This window comes from Lepidochelys kempii, chromosome 27, assembly GCF_965140265.1.
Source record: "Lepidochelys kempii isolate rLepKem1 chromosome 27, rLepKem1.hap2, whole genome shotgun sequence".
Classification (NCBI taxonomy): Eukaryota; Metazoa; Chordata; order Testudines; family Cheloniidae; genus Lepidochelys; species Lepidochelys kempii.
Genome location: NC_133282.1, coordinates 4,096,879 through 4,119,750, shown reverse-complemented (window position 1 = coordinate 4,119,750; position 22,872 = coordinate 4,096,879). Strand labels below are relative to the sequence as shown.

At 44.0% G+C, this 22,872-nt stretch overlaps 1 protein-coding gene across 1 annotated transcript in view; it reads left to right on the top strand.

Annotated features, from left to right (window-relative positions):
• The window catches only part of GPATCH8 (G-patch domain containing 8), a 78,996-nt gene that overhangs the window by 5,270 nt on the left and 50,854 nt on the right, over positions 1-22,872 (top strand). The gene's annotated exons all lie outside the window — the stretch shown is intronic.

Sequence of the window (22,872 nt, the reverse complement as noted above, 5' to 3'; positions counted from 1 at the left end):
AAAGAAAACTATATTCATGGGGTTTCAGAGTAACAGCCGTGTTAGTCTGTATTTGCAAAAAGAAAAGGAGTACTTGTGGCACCTTAGAGACTAACCAATTTATGCTCATATAAATTGGTTAGTCTCTAAGGTGCCACAAGTACTCCTTTTCTATATTCATGGGGGAAAATGAAGTGAAGTGTCTTGGCCAAGGTCACACTGAATTGGTGGTAGAGTGGGGAATATTGCCCAGGAATTCTAATTCCTAGTAGTTTATTCTAATCGCATCCCTCCTTAAGAATGTTTCATATTAAGACATTTAGTCTTGTTTACAGTTTCTCAGTTGCACTCATCTTTAGCTTTCAAGATAACTGCATCTTATGAAAGCACGTTTCTACATTTTTTTTCTGAACTCTGATTAGGGTCACTCCAGGTATAAGTTTGGGGTGTAGTAAACTCAGTAGAAGAGGAAGCAATTCAATATTTTGAACCTTTTAATTGCAACATATACCGTGAAAAGTTACCTTGTAGTTGAGCAGACGTAAAAACACTCACTGGTCTGCACTTCCCTAATTTTTGATAAGCAATATTCAGTAATGACCTTAGAATCAAAAAGAAAGTAACTTCTTTCCCTGATTGATTTAGTGTGGTAGCTAAATTAATTTGTTCTAAATATTCTCTTTAGAAGCCTACCTACACTGCTGTTTCCAATGGCTATTTAAAAAGTCTTTCTTTCACAGAAGTGTGCAGCAACAAGAACAGATTAGTTTCAGGATCTATGCATCTCTGTAGTGTACAAGTGGGTCTTGGTTAAAAACCTACAGTTTGTTTCAGTGAGCACTGCATTGCCTGGCAATTTAGAAAGCAGATACTGGGATTTTTGCTGGGTGCCTTTGTGTGGATTGCTCTCCAACCAATTAATGTTAAACAAATATTTGAGACTTGTGGCCAGATTCTCTACTAATGTTAGCAGGTGCAACACCATAGCCGTCAATACAGTTTATGAGTTAATACTAGCTGTCAGTTTGGCCGCTTGTCGTTACTACTCCTGTGGTGCCATAGTTGAGCTTGATAAAGGCAAGACCTTGCTCCAAAGATCAAACAATCTAAAATAGGCATTGAACAACATGGGGGATGATAAAAGTGAGAGAGGTGTCATGGAGGAGGCCCTGAGACTTCGCTGTGAGCAGCTTATTTGGGATCTTGGTGATAGTCTTAAAATGGAGCAGGCAGAAGCCACGTTGCCGAACATATTGAAAAGAGTTGGGAGAGGAAGTGGAGACAGTAGGAGTATGTAAGAAGAGATGGGTGAAGGGAACACTTAATGGTTGGATGAGGACAAGAGGGATACTCTGGAGTTAATAAGGAGGCCAAAGGAAGATGGGTGTGTGGAAAGGAGCAGTATAGGAAAATTCTCTGTAAATGGTATCAGTTGTTTTTTCTTGGAAAGCAATTGGAGAGACTCTCGAGTTGGCATGGAAGTGGGGCATTAGAGCGACAATATGGGGTTGGAGTCAGTGAAGGATGGGTAGGCATAAGTCAAGAGAACTGCTTAGCATTTCACAATTGACAAAGGAACAAATGTAGAAGAAATCTGCATGGTCTTGCTTTCTTTGTAGATGCTCTGCAGAGGAAATGGATTACAGAGGAGGGTTGGAATTGGGGGTTGTTAGATGCACAGAGTGAAAGAGAAGCAAAATTGTTGACTAAGGGTGGAAATCATAGCTAAACGTTGGAGGGAGGTCAGTTCAGGAAGGACTGGGCTGAGAGCAGGAGAGTAATAGGAGATAGTAATAGACTGAATGTTGTGGAAAGGTAGTTTAATAGGGGGTGTGGAGAAGCAGGGTTGCTGAGAGAGATGGGTGCCAACTCAGAAATTGATAGATCAGAGGGACTATGGTGCTGGATGAAGATGAGGTTGAGTGACTGAAGTGATGGCTGCAGGAGTGAGCTGAGAGCTGATTGGGATGGAAGAAGTTTCCTGGAGGGAAGGAAAAGAAGGGTGGCCACTGGTGTCAGGAAGAAAGAGCCGAGCATCAGTTGGAGGAATGAGAGAAGGGAGGAGGCATTGAGAGCTGCAGGAAAATAAGGCCTGAAATAGCTCCTGCATCCTATAGGGCAGGGGAATGAGAAGAGTAGTTGGGGAAGCTGTCAAGGGGACTGAAGGAATGGAAAATGTAGATTATAAATGACAGGTTTCAGAGTAACAGCCATGTTAGTCTGTATTCGCAAAAAGAAAAGGAGTACTTGTGGCACCTTAGAGACTAACCAATTTATTAGAGCATAAGCTTTCGTGAGCTACAGCTCCCTTCATCAGATGCATATCGTGGAAACTGCAGCAGACTTTATATATACACAGAGAATATGAAACAATACCTCCTCCCACCCCACTGTCCTGCTGGTAATAGCTTATCTAAAGTGATCATCAGGTGGGCCATTTCCAGCACAAATCCAGGTTTTCTCACCCTCCACCCCCCCACACAAATTCACTCTCCTGCTGGTGATAGCCCATCCAAAGTGACAACTCTTTACACAATGTGCATGACAATCAAGTTGGGCTATTTCCTGCACAAATCCAGGTTCTCACATCCCCCCCCACCCCCATACACACACAAACTCACTCTCCTGCTGGTAATAGCTCATCCAAACTGACCACTCTTCAAGTTTAAATCCAAGTTAAACCAGAACATCTGGGGGGGGGGGGGGGGGGAAACAAGAGGAAATAGGCTACCTTGCATAATGACTTAGCCACTCCCAGTCTCTATTTAAGCCTAAATTAATAGTATCCAATTTGCAAATGAATTCCAATTCAGCAGTTTCTCGCTGGAGTCTGGATTTGAAGTTTTTTTGTTTTAAGATAGCGACCTTCATGTCTGTGATTGCGTGACCAGAGAGATTGAAGTGTTCTCCGACTGGTTTATGAATGTTATAATTCTTGACATCTGATTTGTGTCCATTTATTCTTTTACGTAGAGACTGTCCAGTTTGACAAATGTACATGGCAGAGGGGCATTGCTGGCACATGATGGCATATATCACATTGGTGGATGTGCAGGTATACGAGCCTCTGATAGTGTGGCTGATGTTATTAGGCCCTGTGATGGTGTCCCCTGAATAGATATGTGGGCACAATTGGCAACGGGCTTTGTTGCAAGGATAAGTTCCTGGGTTAGTGGTTCTATTGTGTGGTATGTGGTTGTTGGTGAGTATTTGCTTCAGGTTGCGAGGCTGTCTGTAGGCAAGGACTGGCCTGTCTCCCAAGATTTGTGAGAGTGTTGGGTCATCCTTTAGGATAGGTTGTAGATCCTTAATAATGCGTTGGAGGGGTTTTAGTTGGGGGCTGAAGGTGATGGCTAGTGGCGTTCTGTTATTTTCTTTGTTAGGCCTGTCCTGTAGTAGGTAACTTCTGGGAACTCTTCTGGCTCTATCAATCTGTTTCTTTACTTCTGCAGGTGGGTATTGTAGTTGTAAGAAAGCTTGACAGAGATCTTGTAGGTGTTTGTCTCTGTCTGAGGGGTTGGAGCAAATGCGGTTGTATCGCAGAGCTTGGCTGTAGACGATGGATCGTGTGGTGTGGTCAGGGTGAAAGCTGGAGGCATGCAGGTAGGAATAGCGGTCAGTAGGTTTCCGGTATAGGGTGGTGTTTATGTGACCATTGTTTATTAGCACTGTAGTGTCCAGGAAGTGGATCTCTTGTGTGGACTGGACCAGGCTGAGGTTGGTGGTGGGATGGAAATTGTTGAAATCATGGTGGAATTCCTCAAGGGCTTCTTTTCCATGGGTCCAGATGATGAAGATGTCATCAATATAGTGCAAGTAGAGTAGGGGCTTTAGGGGACGAGAGCTGAGGAAGCGTTGTTCTAAATCCAACATAAAAATGTTGGCATACTGTGGGGCCATGCGGGTACCCATAGCAGTGCCGCTGATCTGAAGGTATACATTGTCCCCAAATGTGAAATAGTTATAACATTCATAAACCAGTCGGAGAACACTTCAATCTCTCTGGTCACGCAATCACAGACATGAAGGTCGCTATCTTAAAACAAAAAAACTTCAAATCCAGACTCCAGCGAGAAACTGCTGAATTGGAATTCATTTGCAAATTGGATACTATTAATTTAGGCTTAAATAGAGACTGGGAGTGGCTAAGTCATTATGCAAGGTAGCCTATTTCCTCTTGTTTTTTCCTCCTCCCCCCCCCCCCCAGATGTTCTGGTTTAACTTGGATTTAAACTTGAAGAGTGGTCAGTTTGGATGAGCTATTACCAGCAGGAGAGTGAGTTTGTGTGTGTATGGGGGTGGGGGGGATGTGAGAACCTGGATTTGTGCAGGAAATAGCCCAACTTGATTGTCATGCACATTGTGTAAAGAGTTGTCACTTTGGATGGGCTATCACCAGCCGGAGAGTGAATTTGTGTGGGGGGGTGGAGGGTGAGAAAACCTGGATTTGTGCTGGAAATGGCCCACCTGATGATCACTTTAGATAAGCTATTACCAGCAGGACAGTGGGGTGGGAGGAGGTATTGTTTCATATTCTCTGTGTATATATAAAGTCTGCTGCAGTTTCCACGATATGCATCTGATGAAGTGAGCTGTAGCTCACGAAAGCTTATGCTCTAATAAATTGGCTAGTCTCTAAGGTGCCACAAGTACTCCTTTTCTTTTTAGATTATAAATGTTAATGGCTTTATTGGAAATAGGGCAGAAATTCCAGAGAGAGTAGGAAATAGGCTGCGGAGGGGACGGGGGGACGACAGCACAGGAACAGTCTGGGATTCAGACTAAGAATGGAGACAGTGAGGTGAATGTGTTCGCAGAGAGGAATCTGAGAGGTTTATCTATGTAATGTAACGTAAATAATTCCAAGGTGGCTGTATATTGATTACAAAAATGATTAGTCCGGTGGCACCATAAAGACTAACAGATTTATTTGGGCATAAGCTTTTGTGGGTAAAAAACCCACTTCTTCAGGTGCATGGAGTGAAAATTACAGATACAGGCATAGATACTGACACATGAAGAGAAGGGAGTTACCTTACAAGGGGAGAACCAGTGTTGACAAGGCCAATTCAGTCAGGGTGGATGTAGTCCACTCCCAGAGGGGCATTGCTGGCACATGATGGCATATATCACATTATTAGATGTGCAGGTGAATGAGCCCCTGATGGTGTGGCTGATGCTGGGTCCTCTGATGGTGTTGCTAGAGTAGATATGGAGACAGAGTAGGCAAAGGGGTTTGTTACAGGGGTTAGTTCCTGGGTTAGTGCTTCAGTGGTGTGGTGTGTAGTTGCTGGTGAGTATTTGCTTCAGGTTGGGGGGCTGTCTGTAAGCAAGGACTGGCCTGCCTCCCAAGGTCCGTGAGAGTGATGGATAGGTTGTAGATCATTGATGATGATCTGGAGAGGTTTTAGCTGGGGGCTGTACGTCATGGCCAGTGGTGTTCTGTTGCTGTCCTTGTTGAGCCTGTTCTGTAGTACGTGACTTCTGGGTACCGGTCGTGCTCTGTCAATCTGTTTCTGAATGCTTGATAAAGATCTTGTAGGTGTTTTTCTCTGTCGGAGGGATTGGAGCAAATGTGGTTGTATATTAGGGCTTGGCTGTAGAAAATGGATGGTGTGATGTGTCCTGGATGGAAGCTGGAGGCATGTAGGTAAGTATAGCGGTCAGTAGGTTTCCGATATAGAGCGGTGGTTATGAGACAATCACTTATTTGCACTGTAGTGTCCAGGAAGTGAATCTCTTGTGTGGACTGGTCCAGGCTGAGGTTGATGGTGTGGTGGAAATTGTTGAAATCCAGGTGGAATTCTTCAAGGGCCTCCTTCCTGTGGGTCCATATGATGATGTCATCAGTGTAGCGCAAGTAGAGGAGGAGAGCTGAGGAAGCGTTGTTCTAAGTCAGCCATAAAAATGTTGATATACTGTGGGGCCATGTGGGTACCCATAGCAGTGCTGCTGACTTGAAGGTATAAGTTGTCCCCAAATCTGAAATGGTTGTGGGTGAGAACAAAGTCACAAAGCTCATCCAACCAGATGTGCTGTGGCCTCATCAGGGATACTGTTCCTGACAGCTTGTAGTCCATCCTTGTGTGGAATATTGGTGTAAAGAGTTTCTACATCCATGGTGGCCAGGATAGTGTTTTCAGGAAGATCACCAATTCATTGTAGTTTCCTCAGGAAGTCGGTGGTGTCTCAAAGATAGCTAGGAGAGCTGGTAGCTTAGGGTCTGAGGAGAGACTCCAAATAGCCAGATGATCCTGGTGTAAGAGTGCCAATGCCTGAGATGATGCGACATCCAGGATTTCCAGGTTTATGGATCTTGGGTAGCAGAATACCCCTGGTTGGGGCTCTAGGGGTGTCTGTGTAGATTTGTTCTTGTGCTATATTGATTGACTCTTGCATTTCAAAACAAAATATTTCATAGTATATCATTTCTGTGTTTTGTAAAGTAGCCTGGAAATCTGTGCAAAAGGTGCAGATCCACTATGAGAAATACAACCGTGTAATGTGTTCTGTGCCAGTACCCTGCTCACAAAAAACAGGAAATGAAACTGAGCGGATGGAGATTAAGGGTAATGGAGGCAAAATGTTACTAATTTCAGAAACAGGGAGATGGAGCTCCAAGTTAAGTGACTTGGCCAAGGAGAGACCGTCAATCTGTGGAAGATCTGAGAATAAAATTTAGGGATCCCAGTTCCCTTACTTTTATCCCTTAGACCACACTTCCTCGCGAAAGATGTCTACAAAGGGAATGGGATGGGAAGAGACCTTGGTTCCCAGCTCAGAGTGGAGATGGTGTGGGAGCGGAAAGAGAGGATACCCCCTAGATTGTGCAAAAAAGCCTTCCAGACATAAAGCCACTGTAAGAGTGTCAGTAAAGCAGGCTTCCCAAAACTAGGCGATGCAGAGGAAATGGTAAAAAGGATTCCCTTCTTCTCAGGGTGAAGCCCTTCATTGCCAGTGACAGCCTCTCCCACTGCCTTTTACAGAGGATGGAAATTGTCCAGTGGGGAGTGGGGGTTACCCGTGTATGGGTACCCCCAGGCAGTGCAGCCTCCATCCTCCAAACCTCAACCCTGCAAATGCTACATCTTGGCACCTCTCAAGTGAAACATGTTTAAGCATGCTACTTCCTTGACCAGTGCAGCTAGGGCCAATTATGAATGTACAGTATGCATAGTAGTTACAGATTTGTACAGGAACATGTTATAGCATTTACATGCTAGAATGGGCTGCCAAAGAAGCCTTAATAGATCACTTTTCCCCCTATAACGGTTGTTCTCAAACTGGGGGGTCATGACCCCTCATGTGGTTATGTGGGGATTGTGAGCTGGCAGCTCTGTGGAGCTGACATCCCCTAGCCACCATTAAATTAACCCCCCCTATTTTTAAGGGGGGTCACACTCAGAGGCTTGCTGTCTGAAAGAGGTGGACTTTGCAGTTTCTGAAGAGCGAGCAAAGTTTCTGCTGAACATGTTTCATTCTGTGCTCTGCTTTGTGGGATGATTTACCGTGTAGAATGAGTCGGTATGCAGCTTGGTTGGGAGAGACTGCAGCAATGTGGTTTGATGTTGTCCATCCAAATTCAGCTTCTGAACGCTGGCCCTTTTTTGCTACTATGGCACGGTTTTCTTGTTTTCTGTCAGCTCTCCCCTGTTGTCGTGCTGCTCCCTTCCAGACTCTCTCATAAGCATTTCCCTGAGCATGTTGGTGGACTGAACATATCCAGGTCAGACAGTTCTGAGTATCTCTTCTATTGTTGGCTTATCTGTTTTGAAAGCTCAGGTACGTATAGCGTCTGCCATCCGCTAGGGATGTGCTTTTGGCAGTCTTCCACACCAGAGGGACAAATTCTCCACAGTGCTCATGTGTCAAAATAATGTTAAGATGGATTCACCCAATTCAAAAGTAAAACCTTCCCATCAGCCTTTCTGAAGCTGAATCTCGGCCTTTATTTTCCTGGGTTGTTCTGCAGCCTCTACTGTCACTTGCAGTGGTCTATGCTGTGATCTGGGGATCACTGCTGTGACCTTCCTTCTGAAGTTGCCTGCATTTTCAGAGGTGACAAAGGCTAGGTCAGGATTGACAAGTATCAGAGGGGTAGCCATGCTAGGGCATGGCTACACTTGCAAGTTAGAGCGCATTAAAGCAGCCCCGAGCGCCCTAACTCGTGACGCTTCCACGCTGGCAAGGCACGTAGAGCACCCGGACTCTATAGCTGGAGTACTCCTGGTAATCCACTTCCATGAGAAGCAGAAAGCTTGCTGCTCCCTGGCTGGAGCACCGCAGCACCAGTGTGGACCCCCTAGTCTGTTAATGCGCTCTGATCGGCCTCCAGAAGTGTCCCACGATGCCTGTTCTAGCCACCCTGGTCATCGCTTTGAACTCTACTGCCCTGCCTTCAGATGACCAACCATCAGACCTGCCTTTTAAATTCTCTGGGAATTTTGAAAATCCCCTTCCTGTTTGGTCAACCAGGCTTGGAGTGCTCTCAGTGAATCTTTGGGATCCCAGTTCAAGACACGACGAACCTGATTCCCAGGCATGACACCTGCGCAAAGCTCCAGCCTAGGTCAGAGAGAGATGCAAGTGTTGAAGTAAAGCAGCAGTCCCTTAATGAAAATCAAAAAGCGCAGGAGTGGCGGGAGAGTGAAAGGAGGGTCTGCCAGCAGAATGCGGATTGCCGGCACCAGAGCGGCTGCTAAGTATTATGGAGCGCCAAGCGGACTCAATACAGGGGCTCGTAGCAATGCAGGCAGAGCACTTCCACACACACCCCCCTCACCCCTCTGCAGCCCTTGTCCCAGAACGCTTTTCCTTGTGCCCCCATGTCACCTCCAACCCACTTTCCCCAACATCCGGGTTCTTATCACCACCAGCTGCCTCCCAACACCTGTAGCTTCACCACCCAGCCCTGCAAACTGCCCATGCACTCAGCCTCCATCACCATGCATTTTAGCCAGCCAGAACTGCAGCACTCATTGCACAGCACTCCAGGCAGGAAGGCTGAGTATGATAACAGGACATACACAAATCTGTGGTTGTACCATTCCCCACCCCACCCCCCCTTGCCCTCTTGTTTCTTTATTATTGCATTAAGTAAATGATACCTTAGCCCAGGAAAGCAACAGGCACCACAAGTCAGTGGAGCAAACAGAGATTCCTACTAACATTGGAACCACTGCACTTCACTCCTATGCAGGGCACCAAACATTACTGGTGGTTTTCAGCCTCAAATTGCTCCCTCAAGGCATCCCTAATCCTTGCAGCCCCACACTGGGCCCCTCTAATAGCCCTGCTCTCTGATTGTTCAAATTCAGCCTCCAGGTGTGGAACCTCCAAGGTCGATGCCTGAGTGAATCTTTCACCCTTCCCTTCACAAGTGTTATGTGGGGGTATAGCACGCAGGTATAACTGTGGGGATGTTGTCATCTGCCAGGTCCAGCTTCCCATACAGAGAGCGCCAGCGGCCCTTTAAACGGCCAAAAGCACACTCCACAGTCATTCTGCACCAACTCAGCGTGTTGTTGAACCGCTCCTTGGTGCTGTCAAGGCTCCCTGTGTAGGGTTTCATGAGCCACAGCATTAAAGGATAAGCAGGGTCTCCAAGGATCACAATGGGCATTTTGACATCCGCTTCTGGTCTGGGAAGAAAGTCCTGTCTTGCAGCTTCCTGAACAGGCCTGTGTTCAGAAAGATGTTTGTGTCATGTCAATGAAACACCCACGGTGATCTACAAGCTCCTGGAGAACCGTAGAGAAATATCCCTTCAGATTAACGTACTTTGAGGCTAGGTGGGCTGGTGCCAGAATTGGAATATGCGTCCCATCTATTGCCCCTCCGCAGTTAGGGAAACCCATTTGTGCAAAGCCAGACACAATATCATGCACGTTATCCAGAGTCATGGTTCTTCTGAGCAGGATGCGATTAATGGTCCTGCAAACTTGCATCAACACGACTCCAGCTGTCAGCTTTCCCACTCCAAACTGCTTAGTGACTGATCAGTAGCTGTCTGGAGTTGCCAGCTTCCAGATTGCAATAGCCGCCCACTTCTCCACCGGCAGAGCAGCTCTCAATCTCGTGTCCTTGCGCCGCGGGGTGGGGGCGAGCTCCTCACACAGTCCCATGAAAGTGGCTTTTCTCATCTGAAAGTTCTGCAGCCACTGCTCATCATCCCAGACTTGCATGATGATGTGATCCCACCGCTCAGTGCTTGTTTCCTGAGCCCAAAAGCGGCGTTCCGCTGTGGTGAGCAATCTTGTGTCACATCTGTTATGCGAGTTGACATCATCGGACTCCTCACTGTCAGTTTGTAACTAAGGAGTAACTCGACTGCCATTTGTGACGTGCTGGCGAGATCTATCAGCATATTCCTCAGCAGTTTGGGATCCATTCCCGCAGACTGAAAGGGAAGACAGCGCGTGCAGTACAAAAAGCGTTGAAAGATGGCGCCAAATATGGATAGAAGCCCAGGGATTGCTGGAATGTGGCGTTGGGACAGGACCCAGAATCCCTGCAGCCCCTGCCCCCTTCCCACAAGCCACAGCGGCAGAATGGGAAGAGGTGCTCTGGGGGATAGCTGCCCATAATGCACCACTCCCAATGCCGCTGCAAGTGCCGCAAGTGTGGCCACACCAGTGTGCTTGCAGCTGGTAGTGTGAACACACTGCAGTGCTTTCCCTTCTGCGCTCTCCGAGGGCTGGTTTAACTCACAGCGGTCTACATCTACAAATGTAGCCGTGCCCATAGTCTTTAAGGTGCCACTGGACTCCTCATTGTTTTTGTGGATACAGACTAACAGATTTATTGGGGCATAAGCTTTCGTGGGTTAAAAAACCCTCACTTCAAATGCATGGAGTGAAAATTAGATACAGGCATAGATATACTGACACATGAAGAGAAGGGAGTTGCCTTACAAGTGGAGAACCAGTGTTGAGAAGGTCAATTCAGTCAGGGTGGATGTGATCCACTCCCAATAAGAGATGAGGAGGTGTCAATATCATCCTCTCACCTCATTTTTATTTGTGGATTAAAAGAGGAAAATGAGCATTCTTGTTTTTTCAACTCCCAATCAGCAGTTCATTGAACTAGCTAAATCTACTGAAATTAATTTAATTTGAAGTATGTTTATTTTGAAAAAAGAAAAATATATTCAATTTAAATAAAATCAGGTTTAAGTTTAAAAAAAAAAGGTTTAAAAATACTTTTAAAACCTTTTTAAAAAGTCAATTTTTATCCGCCATGCTGCACATACCGGTTGCAAATACTACTCTAGAGGGCGTTTTGTGCCAAAAAATTAAAAATTCTGTGCCAAAAAAATGAAACTTCGGTGTACAATATTTTAAAATTCTACAAATTTTGTGTCAAATAAATTTGGAGGCTCCAGCATGGCATTGGGGAGCACAGGCCACTTACTGCACAGAAGTGGGAGATCACTGTACAGCTCCCTCCCTGGGACCCGGACTCAGCGGTGAGGCTGCACCCAACCCTGACACAGTGCAAGGACCGGGCCTGCCCCAGAAACACCCCAGGGTACTGCCCCTCCATGCTGGTCCACCAGGTGTGGGGCAGGCAGGCTCAGTAAGGCAGGATCCAAGTGTGGAGGGGCTTAGTGTGGGAGAATCCAGGTGTGGGTTGAAAGGGTTCTGTGTGGGACAATCTGGGTATGGGCGGCTCAGTTGGGGATCTGGGTGCAGAGGGGATCTGGATGCACAGAGGCTTGTTGGTGGGGTTCTGGGTGCAGTGGTAATGGGACTCTGCAGGGGGGTCCAGGTGAAGGTGGTTGGGGCTCAGCAGGGGGAAGTGGTCTGGTTGTGGGTGGTATAGAGCTCGGTGGGGGGGTCTGGGTTGGGGGCTCAGTTGTGGGGTCCAGATCCTGGGGGCTCAAAGTGGTGGGGATCCAGGTGCAACTGGTTGGGGCTCAGTGGGGTGGGGATCTGGGTATGGGTGGCTTGTCAGGGTGGTCCAGGTGCAGGGGGAGTGGGGCTTATCGGGGGGGGGGTTCTGAGTGCAGGGTGGTGAGGCTCAGCAAGAGGGTCTGGGTATGAGGGGTTCTGGATGCATGGGGTTTGGGTGGATGCAGGAGCAGCACCCTGTACGAGGATCACTCCCCCTACAGCTGAGGAACGGTGGGCGCAGGAAGCAGTGGGGGGGTCGGGTGGTTGTAGAGTTTCCCTCAGCCAGGGTAGAAATTGGGGGGTGGGTCTGACCCGACCTCGGATGCTGTACAGGGGTGGCGTAAGTCTCGTCCTCTGCAGCCCAGCCTGCACTAGCAGCTGAGCCTGGCGCAGGTTGGGAGCCACCAGCTGTGTCTTTTCCAGTCCCGATTCCTGCCCAACAGTGATTTACCTCTCTGCCGGCTGCCCTGGGCACTTAAAGCTACTGTTGGGTTGAATCGCATGACCGCTCTTGTGGCTTCCTTTTGCTTCTCCATCAGAAAGTCATATTTCTGCAGGGAATCAAAGAAATCTGCAGGGGACATAAATTTTGCACATGCGCAGTGGAGCAGAATTCCTCCAGGAGTAAAATACTCTCTTGCTATTGGCAAGTGAAGGGAGGAAATTTGTCAAGATATGGCATTATCACCATTTTACACTAAGGTAGTTGAGGCATAGAGAGGCAAATAAACTTGCTCAAGGTCCTGGCTTCCTTGCTTAGACCCCACTGTATTTCTCAACTACTCTGTAAGTTGCTTTTTTCATCGGGCTGTTTTGTACCTGAATATTTGTAGTAATGCATTTTTTCTAGCTTAAGGGTCTCAACTTGTTTCAAGATATGACTCTATTTTGATGGTGTTGATTTCTCTTGGTGCTTAACGACTTAAATATCAATTCATTTCCTGTCAGTCATTTTTTTACTTTTTTACTTTACTTTACTTATTTTTTACTTGTTCTGTAATTTCAACAGTGTCATCTTAAATAGGTAATTACAAGGCGCTCCTGAAAAAGGTGGGGGGGGGAAGGCATTTTAAATTCATACTGACAGGTTTCAGAGTAACAGCCGTGTTAGTCTGTATTCGCAAAAAGAAAAGGAGTACTTGTTGCACCTTAGAGATTAACCAATTTATTTGAGCATGAGCTTTCGTGAGCTACAGCTCACTTCATCTGATGAAGTGAGCTGTAGCTCACGAAAGCTCATGCTCAAATAAATTGGTTAAATTCATACTGAATCTTAAGTAATTTGATCGCTTTTGTTGTAGTAAAATTATCTCGCATTTTAAGCATTCTCAAATGTAATTATGGTATATTCACTTATCTAAAACTCAAAGGCTTGCTGCAGCTTTCACAAAAACCTGACTGCATGTATTTTCAAAATTATTTTTGTCCATAGGTATGCATTGTCGATACTTGTACTCTGCTTATTTACAACAGAGACAAAGCAATGTATTGTAATAATGCCCTGGATGGCATAAGAAAACTAGCTGTTGCCTTCTGCATTTTTTTTTTTTTCCTGTTAGAAAAGTACAAGCTAAGCCATCTGGTACATTCACATGATTTCAGGAGACTCGTGGAAAGAGAGATGTCCAATATTATGTGAGGCTTTAACAAAATATTTCTAGGTCCCAATGGAATCTTTGCAGAGCTGCCTTTATATTCCGTTTTTCTAGATCACAATACAAGTTACTTGACTTCTAAAAATCCTGAGAGTAGTTCTAGTGCAGGCAATGGATGGGATACATTTGCCATCATAGATTGAGTTAAATTTTTGCTTTTAAAGAGTAATATCTGTTATTCTGACTAGATAATGAGTGTTCTAGAAAACCTACTTCTAAACCTTGTTTTCCTCGTGAATTATTTCACACACGTCTCTAGACGTGACATTTCTCTAACACCGACACCACTTCTTACATCAGTTAGGTATTGGAGGTCTCCTGTCTGCCTATTGACTCAACATGATCTTATTGGGCTTGTAGGAGCTGCATAAAGCTCTGTTAGTCTTGAATTTGCAGGCAGTCATTTTAAACAGGAAGCTTGCATTAAACAAGTAATACGGATGTTGTGATGAAATTGTAAAACCAGTAGTTTTTGGTTCTGGTGTGTCTATGTCATAAAGAGCTGACTAATTATGATTCACTAGTTTTAGCCATCTTCCATATGTATAACTCATTCCAAAAACTACTTTGAAGAGGGCTTCACGTATAATAGAGCTCATAGAGATGCCCACACTGAATATAACTTAATGCTTTCCATTATAAGCCCCTGTTTTCCATTGCTTACATCCTTGCCAGTCTTTAAGCAGAAATTTTCCATACTTGCTCTCTGCCTTAGGATGATTTTTTTTATAAAAGGTTTTGCCCCCTTGTAATTCCTCTCTCCTGGATGCAGATCCTGTCTCTCTTCCCTAGGATCAGAAGAGAATTACTTGTGTATCATACATCAAAAGTACATACAGTTGGTCTGAGGTCCAGAAGGAAGTGAGAGGTAGACCAGTTGAAAATATCTGGGTAATGATAAAAGGGATAAAAAAGGGGTTACATGTGATGGCCTTTGGTGTTCTGTTGCTTTCCTTGTTGGGCCTGTCCTGTAGTATGTGACTTCTGGGTACCTATCTCGCTCTGTCAGTCTGTTTCCTCATTTCCCCAGATGGGTATTGTAGTTTTAAAAATGCTTGATTTAGATCTTGTAGGTGTTTGCTGGCACATGATGGCATATATCATATTAGTAGATGTGCAGGTGAGTGATACAACCGCATTTGTTCCAGTCACTCAGGCAGAGACAAATACCTACAAGATCTTTTATAAAATATTCTTAAAACTACAATATCCAGCTACAGTAATATACTACATAACATTTATTTATTAACAATCACCGAAAACAACGCGCGCGCACACGTACAGTGCTCACCACTCCCAGTAAGACAGCTGAATTTTTCTCAATGGCCAGTCAGGATCAGGTCCATCTGGGGGACTCCCGTTTCTGCACGGTGTCATTGGCAGAGTGTTGAGGTCTGGCAGCTGTGATCATTGGGGCTGTGTCCGGGAGTTGGTTCCTAAAGAACATCCTTTTGGACCCCAGTTTATATTGTGAAATTTGAGTCCTTTTTAGCTATACCGTAACCAATCATTGTACTAAAATTTTACTAACCAATCCTAACAATAGTGTAAAAAAATTCTTTAACCAATCCTACCTGCAGGGATGCAGAGCGTGGTAGGAAGCCCCTGCCAGCCTCGCCAACCCTCCCAGCTCCAGCAGGGGTCCCAACTCCAAGGTCATACACCACAACCTGCTCCTCTCCCCCTCCCCCAAGTGCCTGCAACACCCCCCCCCCCCCAGCACTAGCGGTGCCCCACCCCACCCTGAGCACCCACAGCCCTCTGCCCAAGTTTTAGTCATGGGGGTATTTTTAGTAAAAGTCATGGACAGGTCACTGGCCTGTGAATTTTTGTTTATTGCCCATGACTGGTCCATGACTTTTACAAAAAATACTCATGACTAAAACTTAGCCTTACTGATGAGTGCCATCTTTGGCTGAGGCCCTGAAAGGAGCTGTTAATGTTGACATTAGACACTGAGACTGTAATAGAAGACAATTGTCAGATTTGTGTCAGAGTAGCAGCCGTGTTAGTCTGTATTCGCAAAAAGAAAAGGAGGACTTGTGGCACCTTAGAGACTAACCAATTTATTTGAGCATAAGCTTTCGTGAGCTACAGCTCACTTCATCCAATGCTCCAGTGAAGTGCTCTTTTTCTTTTTGTCAGATTTGGTCTCTCACATGGTTAATTGCAATAGGAGATTAACAGGGGTCATGATGTGAATGTATCCGACACCCCCCCCATCTTGCAACATTATTTAATTGGATTTTTTCAGAGGCAATAAATAGGCGTGGTTAAGGACATGGCTACACTTGCAGATGTAGAATCATAGAATATCAGGGTTGGAAGGGACCTCAGGAGGTTCTAGTCCAACCCCCTGCTCAAAGCAGGACCAATCCCCAATTAAATCATCTCAGCCAGGACTTTGTCAAGCCTGACCTTAAAAACGTCTAAGGAAGGAGATTCCATGTAGAGATGTAGAGCGCTTTGAGTTAAACCAGCCTTTGGAGAGCACAGTAGGGAAAGCGATGCAGTCTGCCCGCGCTGACAGCTTCAAGCGCACAGGCGTGGCCACATTTGTGGCACTTACAGCAGCATTGGGAGCGGTGCATTGTGGGCAGCTATCCCAGCATGCAGGTGATTGCAATGTGCTTTTAAATGGGGTGGACAGGGTGGAGTGACAGGGAATGTGTTTTGTATGTATGTGGTGGGAGAGCATGTCAGCATGCTGTCTTGTAAGTTCAGACAGCAGCAGGACCCCCCCCACACCTCTCTCTCTCTCACAGGGCATTTCACACTAATGGCTTGCTTTGTCCTGGAGCAGATAAGCAGCGGGCTGTCAGAAACGGACCTTTCAAAGGGCATATCCGCATTCCTTGCAGCGATTCAAAAACAATGACAAGAGTGGCCACTTGACTTAAGGGGATTATGGGACGTTTACGGAGGCTGATCACAGCGCAGTAATGCAACACCTCATTCACACTGGCGTCGCAGCGCTCCAGCGGGGGCGCAGCAAACGTTATTCCACTCGCCGAGGTTGAGTACCAGCAGCGCTGTAGCGGCGGAGTCAGAGCGCTCCACGTGCCTTGCCAGTGTGGACGGGGAGTGAGCTAGTGTGCCTGGGGCTCCTTTATTGCTCTGTAACTCGCAAGTGTAGCCAAGCCTTACGTGTTAGGTGGAGTAACAAGTCTGGCTGAAAACTCTGTGTGAATATTAGCCTTTTGGTGGTTGCTGATTTTATCATTTTGGCATCCAAAAGCATGTGGTAGGAATGCATCCATGGAAGTTTGAGGTTTATTTCTGTTGGACTAATCAATAGTTAACCTCCATTTAAAATGTTTGCTGGGATACATTAATTTTACTAAGTTTTTTTGGATTCTGTTATCTAAAATAGAAACCTTTTCTTTTGCAGCGTTCTTTTTCTGCTCTCCAGCCACAGAGGTTCTGTAGTAGGTTTATAGAGTACCAATCATATGTTCCTCTCCCAGGCAATTTAGAAAATAGTGATGATGAGCCTGGTGAGGCTTTCTTTTTCCCCCCCTTCCTTCAAGGAAAGTTTTTTTTTCTGCTGATTACTGTGCAGGCAAGCCATTGCAATTTATAGAACATTAGGAAAGGGATTGGTAATAAGCTGGAAAATATCAAACACTGTAGCACCCACACCTTGAATTCTGTGTACAGTTCTGGTCTTCCCATCTCAGCAAAGATATTCCAGTTGGAAAAAGTACACAGAAGGGCAACAATTAGGGGTATAAGTGAGAAATCCATAACAAAAAGGAATGCTGATGCAGGCTGTGAAAGCAAAACATCAAATTCCTTTTGTCAGATTTAAATTTAAATTTGTCAGATTTAAATTTCCCCATTTAGCTGGCATTTAGTCATCATTCAACTCCAGAGCTCACATTTACCTGAGTGTTCTGATTGATGAGGAAATGAGGTTGAAGTTGCAAGGATGCTAGCTCTGAAGTGACTGGAGGGAGAATACCTGGGGAAAAATGTTGGTCACACTACAACACAAGTCACATGGATGTTGACTTCAGGTAGGGTGAAGAGACTCCTAAGTTAAGGCCCCAGTTCAGCAAGGTACCTTGTGCACGAGCCTAGGAGAGTGGGTAAAAATATCCGATTTTTAAATTTACATTAAATATTAGCAAAAAGAAAAGGAGTACTTGTGGCACCTTAGAGTCTAACCAATTTATTTGAGCATAAGCTTTCGTGAGCTACAGCTCACTTCATCGAAAGCTTATGCTCAGATAAATTGGTTCGTCTCTAAGGTGCCACAAATACTCCTTTTCTTTTTGTGAATACAGACTAATACGGCTGTTACTCTGAAACCTGTCATTAAATATTAGTTGTTTTTAATGAACCTATTTAAAATTAAATGTGAAATTATGACAGCCTATGTTAAGGCCTAATATTTAAGTGAAATAAGAATAATATTTAGTACCTGTTTTTGTTGCCAAGTTTTAAAGAGAGTCAACCACTGAAGTGCTGGAAGTGACTGGCTAAGCACCTGGAACCAGAGTTTGAAGTGCTAAACTAGCTTTTGACAGCAGTGGCCTCTTCTGCGGTGCAGAGAACGTATTTTCTTCATTTCAGTGTATTCAGCTAGTTCATTTCAATGGCTCGTTCATTCAGAGTTAAGAAACCAACTGGAGATGAAAAAGCAATAGTTTGTTTTCCACTTCCAATCTATGCAGAAAACTTAGGTGTGGAAGGGTGAGATCAACCACTTTTTACACCTTGAAGGACGTGGTAACCAAAACCAACTGGTTCAGTTCACTGACTATAGACAATGCTGCCTTAATTTTAGAAGTAAAATGTGTTTTGATGAACTTTTTATAAGCTTTTTTTCTTATGTTCTAGCACATTTAAGGTAGGTTTATTTCACTAATAGTTATTTAAATGCTGTTTTTGTGCATTTTTAATTGAATTTGAATTTCCATCCAAATTAAGCTTGATGCAAATCACAAGTAAAAAAATTTTAAAAATCTAGTAAATAAGATTTAACATAAACAAGAATATGAATAATTGTCAGGCTATGTAACTGTTAATAACGTATATAGACATAGTATATCCTTTAGTTATCAAAAAGAAGCACCAGTATAAAGCCTATATTTAGTTGCAAATCAGCATGTTTTAATGGTTACCAACAATGAATTAGAATGAACATCTCTTTGAGAAAATAACTATAAACGTCTAAAATACCTTGTTTAAAATCAAGGTTTCCTCCTGCTGATTTAAGTTATGATTGAAATCGGTGATTTAAATCCATTCACCTTGGTGCCTAGTCCCACAAAAGTCAGTCGGACTACTTGTGCTAAAACTAAGTATGTGCCTAAATACCTTGGTGAACCAGGACCTAAAGCAGTAATGGATGTAAAGGAGATTCCTACACCTGAGCCATTCTTTTTAGGTGACAGATCTGAAGAACAGTCGCAGATTGAGAAGGTTTTGGAACAAATTGACGAATTAAGCAGTAATAAGTCACCAGGACAGATGGTATTCACCCAAGAGTCCTGAAGGAATTTGTATGAAATTGCAGAACTACTAACTGTGGTGTGAAGAAAAGGAGGACTTGTGGCACCTTAGAGACTAACACATTTATTTGAGCATAAGCTTTTGTGAGCTAGAGCTCACTTCATCAGATGCATTCAGTGGTATGTAACCTGTCCCTTAAATCAATCTTTATACCACTTTAATGGAGGGTAGCTAATGTAATGCCTGTTTTTTAAAAAGGCTCCAGGGGCAATCCTGGCAATTGCAGGCCAGTAAGTCTAACATCTGTACCATGCAAATTGGTTGAAACGACAGTAAAGAACAGAAATATCAGATGCTTGAATGATGTGAGGACACTTGAATGATGTGATGAAACCTTGAAGAGGAAGAGGACACACTGAGGAAGAGTCAGCACGGCTTTCGTAAAGGGAAATCGTGCCTCACCAATCTATTAGAATTCTTTGAGAGTGTCAAATGTGAATAAGAGTGATCCAGTGGATATTGGAGCAGTGTACTTGGACTTTCAAAAAGCCGTTGACAAGATCACACACCAAAGGCTCTTAAGCAAAGCATGCAGTCGTGGCCGATCCTGTCATGGATCTGTAACTGCTTAAAATATAGGAAACAAAGGATAGGAATGAATGGTCAGTTTTCACAACAAAGAGAGGTCAATAGCAGGGTCCCTTAAGGATCTGTACTGGGACCAGTGCTGTTCAACATAAGAATGGCCATACTGGGTCAGACCAAAGGTCCATCCAGCCCAGTATCCTGTCTACCGACAGTGGCCAATACCAGGTGCCCCAGAGGGAGTGAACCTAATAGGTAATGATCCAGTGATCTCTCTCCTGCCATCCATCTCCACCCTCTGACAAACGGAGTCTAGGGACACCATTCCTTACCCATCCTGTCTAATAGCCATTAATGGGCTTAACCTCCATGAATTTATCCAGTTCTCTTTTAAACCCTGTTATAGTCCTAGCCTTCACAACCTCCTCAAGCAACTTCCACAGGTTGATTGTGCGCTGAGTGAAGAAGAACTTCCTTTTGGTTGTTTTAAACCTGCTGCCCATTAATTTCATTTGGTGGCCCCTAGTTCTTATATTATGGGAACAAGTAAATAACTTTTCCTTATTCACTTTCTCCATACCACTCATGAGTTTATATACCTCTATCATATCCCCCCTTCGTCTCGTCTTTTCCAAGCTGAAAAGTCCTAGCCTCTTTAATCTCTCCTCATATGGGACCCATTCCAAACCCCTAATCATTTTAGTTGCCCTTTTCTGAACCTTTTCTAATGCCAGTACATCTGTTTTGAGTTGAGGAGTCCACATCTGTATGCAGTATTCAAGATGTGAGTGTACCATGGATTTATACAAGGGCAATAAGATATTCTCCGTCTTATTCTCTATCCCTTTTTTAATGATTCCCAACATTCTGGTGGCTTTTTTGGCTGCCGCTGCACACTGTGGACATCTTCAGAGAACTATCCATGATGATGCCAAGATTTTTCTCCGGATTAGTTGTAGCTAAATTAGCCTCCATCATATTGTATGCATAGTTGGGGTTATTTTTTCCAATGTGCATTACTTTACATTTATCCACATTAAATTTCATTTGTCATTTTGTTGCCCAATCACTTAGTTTTGTGAGATTTTTTTTTGAAGTTCTTCACAGTCTGCTTTGGTCTTAGCTATCTTGAGCAGTTTAGTATCATCTGCAAACTTTGCCGCCTCACTGTTTACCCCTTTCTCCAGATCATTTATAAAGAAGTTGAATAGGAATGGTCCTAGGACTGACCCTTGGGGAACACCACTAGTTACCCCTCTCCATTCTGAAAATTTACCATTTATTCCTACCCTTTGTTCCCTGTCTTTTAACCAGTTCTCAATCCATGAAAGGATCTTCCCTCTTATCTCATGACAACATAGTTATAAATGATCTGAAAAAGGGGGTAAGGAACATGGGGCAAAGTTTGCAGACAATGAAAAATTACTAAGATAGTTAAGTGTCAGAGTAGCAGCCCTGTTAGTCTGTATCCGCAAAAAGAAAAGGAGTACTTGTGTCACCTTAGAGACAGTCTCTAAGGTGCCACAAGTACTCCTTAAGATAAAGTCCAAAAATGGCAGATGAAATTCATCTATTGATAAATGCAAAGTGTTGTACAACACAATCCCAACTACAAAAAAAAAAAAAAATGATGAGGTCTAACTGATCGCTATATTTGGGGTCAGGAGAGAATTTCCCCCCAGGGCAGATTGGCAGAGACCCTGGGAGAGTTTTTCACTTTCTTCTGCAGCATAGGCATGGGTCACTTGCAAGTTTAAACTGGAGTAAATGGAGGGTTCTCTGTAACTTGAAGTCTTTAAATCATGATTTGAGGACTTCAGTAACTCAGCCAGAGGTTAGGGGCATAATGCAGGAGTAAGTGGGTGAGGTTCTATGCCCCCAATGTGCAGGAGGTCCCTTCTGGCCTTAAAGTCTGTGTCTATGAAAATGCCAGACAGGAGAAGAGATAAGAAAGACTTGGATGGTAGGACATTTCATCAGATGGGTTCAGGAATATTTGACTCGAAGTGTGGAATCTTAAGCTGTTGTAGTTTATGGGAATTTTGTCATTGCTTTATTGGGGCCACAGTGTCACTCTAGATTTTCAGATTAATGATATAAGAGGAAGTTTGGGTTTAGGACTTGGTTGCTATGAGTGGAATAACATTGCTTTTTATATACAGCCTTTATTTTGTGATTTGGAGCTCATTTACAGTGACGCTTTAATCAGAGGTAATTAATTGGCACTATGAAATAGGAAGAGCATCCTTTGTGATACAGCTTGAGTCCACACAAGATATGGAAAGAATTCAGATAAAATTTGGTCAGTTTAATGTTTCCTTTTTACCAGGTTGCCATAAATGTCAATTATGTTTCAGAGTAGCAGCCGTGTTAGTCTGTATTCACAAAAAGAACAGGAGGACTTGTGGCACCTTAGAGACTAACAAATTTATTTGAGCATAAGCTTTTGTGAGCTACAGCTCACTTCATCGGATGCATTCAGTGGAAAATACAGGGGGGAGATTTATATACACAGAGAACATGAAACAATGGGTGTAAATTATTGTTTATGGTATAATTAAATAAATGTGTGTACTTCCATTAAAGATTTAATGTTACGATATTTGATGTCTGTGACTGATTCTAGACACAATAAAAACATCAGTTTAATGTGCCACATTGAAGGGTTTTGGACATAAAAATTAGATTAAGAAGTTGATCCTCCTTCCCCCTCCTCCCCCCCCCCCCAAATAAACCAAAGTCAACAGGAAGGGTATTCCACCAACTCCGGGGTGTGGAGGGAAAGAGAGGAACAGTGCTCTTCTACTCTGAGCTCCAAAAGCACTGTAACGTTTCAGGCAATGAGTATTTAGTTGTCTAGGAGTTCAAGAAGACTCTGTCCATTAAAAGCTTCAGATATTAATAGGTAACAGTCATCTTAAAAATTACACTTCAGTTTGATTTAACTTTTTTTATAATTAATAGGTAACAGCTGAGGTTATTGCAACTGACATTCGACTAGTATTTTTCTTTTTCATCTTATTTGATTAGTGTATTTGCAAACACTCTCTGCATAGTCAGTGTTTCCCATGTTCTTATGGGCCTTTCACACAGCTGCAGGTAGAAGGACATTTTTAACTATAGGAAAATATAGTTGAAAGGCCTCAAATTGGCGGGGAAGTTGTTTTGAAATTGGCTAGATTTCAAGTTGGCCATGTCCCTTTATAAGCAAAATGACAGGTTTCAGAGTAACAGCCATGTTAGTCTGTATTCGCAGAAAGAAAAGGAGTACTTGTGGCACCTTAGAGACTAACCAATTT